The sequence below is a fragment of the Rhinolophus sinicus genome, chromosome 2 (genome assembly GCF_057876585.1).
Source record: "Rhinolophus sinicus isolate RSI-liver-muscle chromosome 2, RSI-T2T, whole genome shotgun sequence".
Lineage (NCBI taxonomy): Eukaryota > Metazoa > Chordata > Mammalia > Chiroptera > Rhinolophidae > Rhinolophus > Rhinolophus sinicus.
The window spans coordinates 112690441-112697500 of NC_142502.1; positions in this window are offsets into that span (position 1 = coordinate 112690441).

The window sequence follows — 7060 nt, forward strand, 5'->3', positions numbered from 1 at the left end:
ACCCTAACCCTAACGCAAACCTAAACCTAACCCAAACCCTAACCCTAACCCTAACCCTAACGCAAACCTAACCCTAACCCTAACCCTAAACCTAACCCTAACCATAACCCTAACACAAACCTAACCCTAACCTTAACCCTAACCCTAAGGCAAACCTAACCCTAAACCTAACCCTATCCCTACCCTAACCCTAACGCAAACCTCACCCTAACCCTAACCCTAACCCTAACCCTAACCCTAACCCTAAACATAACCCAACCGTAACCCTAACCCTAAGGCAAACCTAACCCTAACCCTAACCCTAACCCTACCCTAACCCTAACACAAACCTCACCCTAACCCTAACCCTAACCCTAACCCTATCCCTAACCCTAATCCTGACGTAAACTTAACCCTAACCCTAACCCTAAACCTAATGCAAACCTAACCCTAAATCCTAACCCTAACCCTAACCCTAACTCTAACCCGAACCCTAACGCATACCTAATCCTAAACCTAACCCTAACCCTAACCCTAACGCAAAACTAACCCTAACCCTAACCCTAACGCAAACCTAACCCTAACCCTAACCCTAATCATAAGCCTACCCCTAACCCTAACGCAAACCAAACCCTAACCCTAACCGTAACCCTAACCCTAAACCTAAACCTAACGATAAAGCAAACCTAACCCTAACCATAACCCTAACCCTAACGCTCACCCTAACCCTAACGCATACCTAACCCTAACCCTAACCCTAACCCAAACCCTAACCCTAACCCTAACCCTAACCCTAACCCTAAACCTAACTTTAAGCCGGAACCCTAACCTTAAACCTAACCCTAACCCTAACCCTAACCCTAACCCTAACCCTAACCCAACCCTAACCCTAACCCTAACCCTAACCCTAACCCTAACCCTAACCCTAACCCTAACCCTAAACCTAAAGCTAACCGTAACATTAAAAGTAATCTTAACCCTAACCCTAACGCAAACATACCCCTAACCCTAACCCTAAATCTAACCCTAACGCAAACCTAAACCTAACCCTAACTCTAAACCTAACCCTAAAGCTAACCTAAGCCTAACCCAAACCCTAACCCTAACACTAAACCTAAACCTAAACCTAACCTAAACCTAACCCTAACCCTAAAAATAACCCTAACCATAACGCAAACCTAAACCTAACCCTAACATGACACTAAACCTAACACAAACCTAACTCTAAACCTAACCCTAACCCTAAAAATAAACCTAACCCTAACCCTAACGCAACCCTAACACTAACCCTAACCCTAACCCTAACCCTAACCCTAACGCATACCTAATCCTAACCCTAACCCTAACCCTAACCCTAAACATAACCCTAACCCTAATCCTAACCTTAACGCAAACCTAAACCTAAACTTAACATTAACCATAAACTCTAACGCTAACCTTAACCCTAACCCTAACACTAACCCTAAACCTAACCCTAATACTAACCCTAACGCAAACCTAACCCTAACCCTAACCCTAACGCAAACCTAACCCTAACCCTAACCCTAAACCTAAGCCTACCCCTAACCCTAACGCAAACCAAACCCTAACCCTAACCCTAACCCTAACCCTAACCCTAACCATAACGCAAACCTAACCCTAACCATAACCCTAACCCTAACCCTCACCCTAACCCTAACGCATACCTAAACCTAACCCTAACCCTAACCCAAACCCTAACCCTAACCCTAACCCTAACCCTAACCCTAAACCTAACTTTAACCTGGAACCCTAACCCTAAACCTAATCCTAACCCTAACCCTAACCATAAACATAACTCAAACACTAACACAAACCTAACCCTAACCCTAAACCTAAACCTAACCGTAACATTAAAAGTAATCTTAACACTAACCCTAACGCAAACATACCCCTAACCCTAACCCTAAATCTAACCCTAACGCAAACCTAAACCTAACCCTAACTCTAAACCTAACCCTAAAGCTAACCTAAACCTAACTCAAACCCTAACCCTAACACTAAACCTAAACCTAAACCTAACCTAAACCTAACCCTAACCCTAACCCTAACCCTAACCCTAACCATAACGCAAACCTAAACCTAACCCTAACACTAACACTAAACCTAACACAAACCAAACTCTAAACCTAAGCCTAACCCTAAACCTAATCCTAACCCTAACCCTAACCTAACCCTAACCCTAACCCTAACCATAACCCTAGCCCTAATCCTAACCCTAACCCTAAACCTAACACTAACCTTAAAACTAACCTTAACCCTAACCCTAACCTAACGCTAACCCTAACCCTAACCTAACCCTAACACTAACCCTAACCGTAACCATAACCCTAGCCCTAAACCTAACCCTAATTCTAAACCTAACCCTAACCTTAAAACTAACCTTAACCCTAACCCTAACGCAAACCTAACCCTAAACCTAACCCTAAACCTAACCCTAACTCTAACCCAATCCCTAACCCTAAACTAACCCTAACCCTAACCCTAACCCTAACCATAACCCTAGCCCTAAACCTAACCCTAATTCTAAACCTAACCCTAACCTTAACTAACCTTAACCCAAACCCTAACGCAAACCTAAACCTAACCCTAACCATAACCCTAACCCTAACCTAACTCTAACTCTAACCAGAACCCTAAACCCTAACCCGAACACTAACACTAACCCTAACCCTAACGCAAAACTAACCGTAACCCTAACCCTATCTCTAACCTTAAACCTAACCTTAACCCTAACCATAACGAAAACCTAACCCTAAACCTAACCCTAACCCTAAACTTAACGCACAACTAACCATAACCCTAACCCTAACCATAAACCTAACGCAAATCTAACCCTAAATCCTAAACCTAACCCTAAACCTAACCCTAACCCAAATGCAAACCTAACCCCAAACCTAACGCTAAACCTAACCCTAACCCTAACGCAAACCTAATCCTAACCCTAACCCTAACCCTAAACCTAATCCAAACCCTAACCCTAATGCAAACCTAACCCTAACCCTAACCCTAACCCTATCCCTAACCCTAACGCAAACGTAACCCTAACCCTAACCCTAACCCTAACCCTAACGCAAACCTAACTGTAACCCTAAACCTAACGCTAACCTTAAACCTAACCTTAACCCTAACCCTATCGAAAACCTAACCTTAACGCTAACCGTAACCCTAACGCAAACCTAACTCTAACCCTAAGCGTAAACCTAACGCAAACCTAACCCTAAATCCTAACCCTAACCGTAACCCTTACCCTAACGCTAACGCAAACCTAACCCTAACCATAACCCTAACGCAAACCTAGCCCTAACCTTAAACATAACCCTAAACCTAACCGAAACCCTAACCCTAACGAAAACCTAACCCTAACCCTAACCCTAACCCTAACCCTAACCATAACCCTAACCCAAACCCTAACGCAAACCTCACCCTAACCCTAAACCTAAACCTAATGCTAACATTAAAAGTAACCTTAACCCTAACCCTAAAGCAAACATACCCCTACCCCTAACCCTAACCCTAACCCTAACCCTAAACCTGACCCTAAGCCTACCACTACCCATAACCCGAAGCCTAACACTAACCATAACCCTAACCCTAAACACTAACTCTAACCTTAACTCTAACCCTAAGTTAACCCTAATCCTAAGCCTAACACTAGCCCTAAACCTAAACCTAACCCTAAACCTAACGCTAACATTGACCGTAACCTAAACCTAAAACTAACCCTAAACCTAATCCTAACCCTAACCCTAAGGCAAACCTAACCCTAACCCTAACCCTAACCCTGACGCAAACCTAACCCTCAACCTAACCCTAAACCGACCCTAACTCTAACCCTAACCGTAACGCAAAACTAACCCTAAACCTAACCCTAAACCTAACCCTAACCCTATACCCTAACCCTAACCCTACCATAACCTAACCCTAACCCTATACCCTAACCCTAACTCTACCCTTACCTAACCCTAAACCTAAACCCTAACCCTAACCCTAACGCTAACCCTAACCCTAACGCAAAACTAACCGTAACCCTAACCCTAACCCTAACCTTAAACCTAACCTTAACCCTAACCCTAACGAAAACCTAACCCTAACCCTATCCCTAACCCTAATCCTGACGTAAACTTAACCCTAATCCTAACCCTAAACCTAATGCAAACCTAACCCTAAATCCTAACCCTAACCCTAACCCTAACCCTAACTCTAACCGTAACGCAAACCTAACCCTAAACCTAACCCTAACCCTACCCTAACCCTAACGCAAACCTAACCCTAACCCTAACCCTAACCCTAACCCTAACCCTAACCCTTACACTAACACTAACGAAAAAGCTAACCCTGACCCTAACCCTAACCCTAATCCTAACACAAACCTTACCCTAATCCTAACCCTAACCCTAACCCTAACCCTAACCATAACCCTAACCCAAACCCTAACGCAAACCTCACCCTAACCCTAAAACTAAACCTAATCCTAACATTAAAGTAACCTTAACCTAACCCTAACGCAAACATACCCCTACCCCTAACCCTAACCCTAACCCTAACCCTAACCCTAACGCAAAACTAACCCTAAACCTAACCCTAAACCTAACACTAACCCTATACACTAACCCTAACCCTACCCTAAACTAACCCTAACCCTATACCCTAACCCTAACTCTACCCTTACCTAACCCTAAACCTAACCCTAACCCTAACCTAAGCCTAACTCTTACACTTACACCTAACCCTAAACCTAACCCTAACCCTAAATCTAACGCAAACCTAACCCTAACCCTAACCCTAACCCTAACCCTAACCCTAAAGCTAACCCTAAACTTACAACTAACCTTAACCCTACCCTAACGCAAACCTAACCCTAACCCTAACTCTAACACTAACCCTAAACCTAAACCCTAACCCTAACCCTAACCCTAACCCTAACCCTAAAGCTAACCCTAAACTTACAACTAACCTTAACCCTACCCTAACGAAAACCTAACCCTAACCCTATCACTAACCCTAATCCTGACGTAAACTTAACCCTAACCCTAACCCTAATGCAAAACTAACCCTAAATCCTAACCCTAACCCTAACCCTAACCCTAACTCTAACCGTAACGCAAACCTAACCCTAAACCTAACCCTAACCATACCCTAACCCTAACGCAAACCTAACCCTAACCCTAACCCTAACCCTAACCCTAACCCTAACCCTAAACATAACCCCAACCCTAACCCTAACCCTAAGGCAAACCTAACCCTAACCCTAACCCTAACCCTAACCCTAACCCTAACGATAATGCAAACCTAACCCTAACCATAACCCTAATCGTAAACCCTAACCCTAACCCAAACCGTAACCTAACACTAACCCTAACCCAAACCCTAACCTAAGCCTAACTCTTACCCTAACCCTAACTCTAAACCTAAACCTAAGCCTAACCCTAACGCAAACCTAACCCTAACCCTAACCCTAACCCTAACCCTAACGCAAACCTAATCCTAACCCTAACCCTAACCCTAAACATAACCCTAAACCTAACCCTAACCCTTACCCTTACCCTAACGCAAACCTAACCCTTACCCTAACCCTAACCCTAACCCTAACCCTAACGCAAACCTAACCCTAACCCTAACCCTAGCCGTAAACCTAAAGCAAACCTAAACCTAAATCCTAACCCTAACCCTAACCCTAACCCTAAACCTAACCCTAAACCTAATGCTAACCCTAACCCTAAGGCAAACCTAACCCTAACCCTAACCCTAACCCTGACGCAAACCTAACCCTCAACCTAACCCTAAACCGAACCCTAACCATAACCATAACCCTAACGAAAAACTAACCCTAACCCTAACCCTAACCCTAACCCTAACCCTAAACATAACCCCAACCCTAACCCTAACCCTAAGGCAAACCTAACCCTAACCCTAACCCTAACCCTAACCCTAACCCTAACGATAATGCAAACCTAACCCTAACCATAACCCTAATCGTAAACCCTAACCCTAACCCTAACTGTAACCTAACTCTAACCCTAACCCAAACCCTAACCTAAGCCTAACTCTTACCCTAACCCTAACTCTAAACCTAAACCTAAGCCTAACCCTAACGCAAACCTAACCCTAACCCTAACCCTAACCCTAACCCTAACGCAAACCTAATCCTAACCCTAACCCTAACCCTAAACATAACCCTAAACCGTAACCCTAACCCTATCCCTAACCCTAACCATAACGCAAACCTAACCCTAAGCATAATCCTAACCCTAACCCTCACCCTAACCCTAACGCATACCTAACCCTAACCCTAACCCTAAATCTAACCCTAACCCTAATCGTAAACCCTAAGCCTAACCCTAACCCTAACCCTCACCCAAACCCTAACGCAAACCTAAACTTAACCCTAAACCTAAACCTAACCGTAACATTAAAAGTAACCTTAAACCTAACCCTGACGCAAACCTAACCCTCAACCTAACCCTAAACCGAACCCTAACCGTAACCATAACCCTAACGCAAAACTAACCCTAAACCTAACCCTAAACCTAACCCTAACCCTATACCCTAACCCTAACCCTACCCTAACCTACCTCGAACCCTATACCCTAACCCTAACTCAACCCTTACCTAACCCTAAACCTAACCCTAACCATAAATCTAACGCAAACCTAACCCTAACCCTAACCCTAACCCTAACCCTAACCCTAACCCTAACCCTAAAGCTAACCCTAAACTTACAACTAACCTTAACCCTACCCTAACGCAAACCTAACCCTAACCATAACTCTAACACTAACCCTAACCCTAAACCCTAACCCTAACCCTAACCCTAACCTTAACCCTAATGCAAAACTAACTGTAACCCTAACCCTAACCCTAACCTTAAACCTAACCTTAAACCTAACTCTAATGAAAACCTAACCCTAACCCGATCCCTAACCCTAATCCTGACGCAAACTTAACACTAAACCTAACCCTAAACCTAATGCAAACCTAACCCTAAATCCTAACCCTAATCCTAACCTTAACCCTAACTCTAACCGTAACGCAAACCTAACCCTAAACCTAACCCTAACCC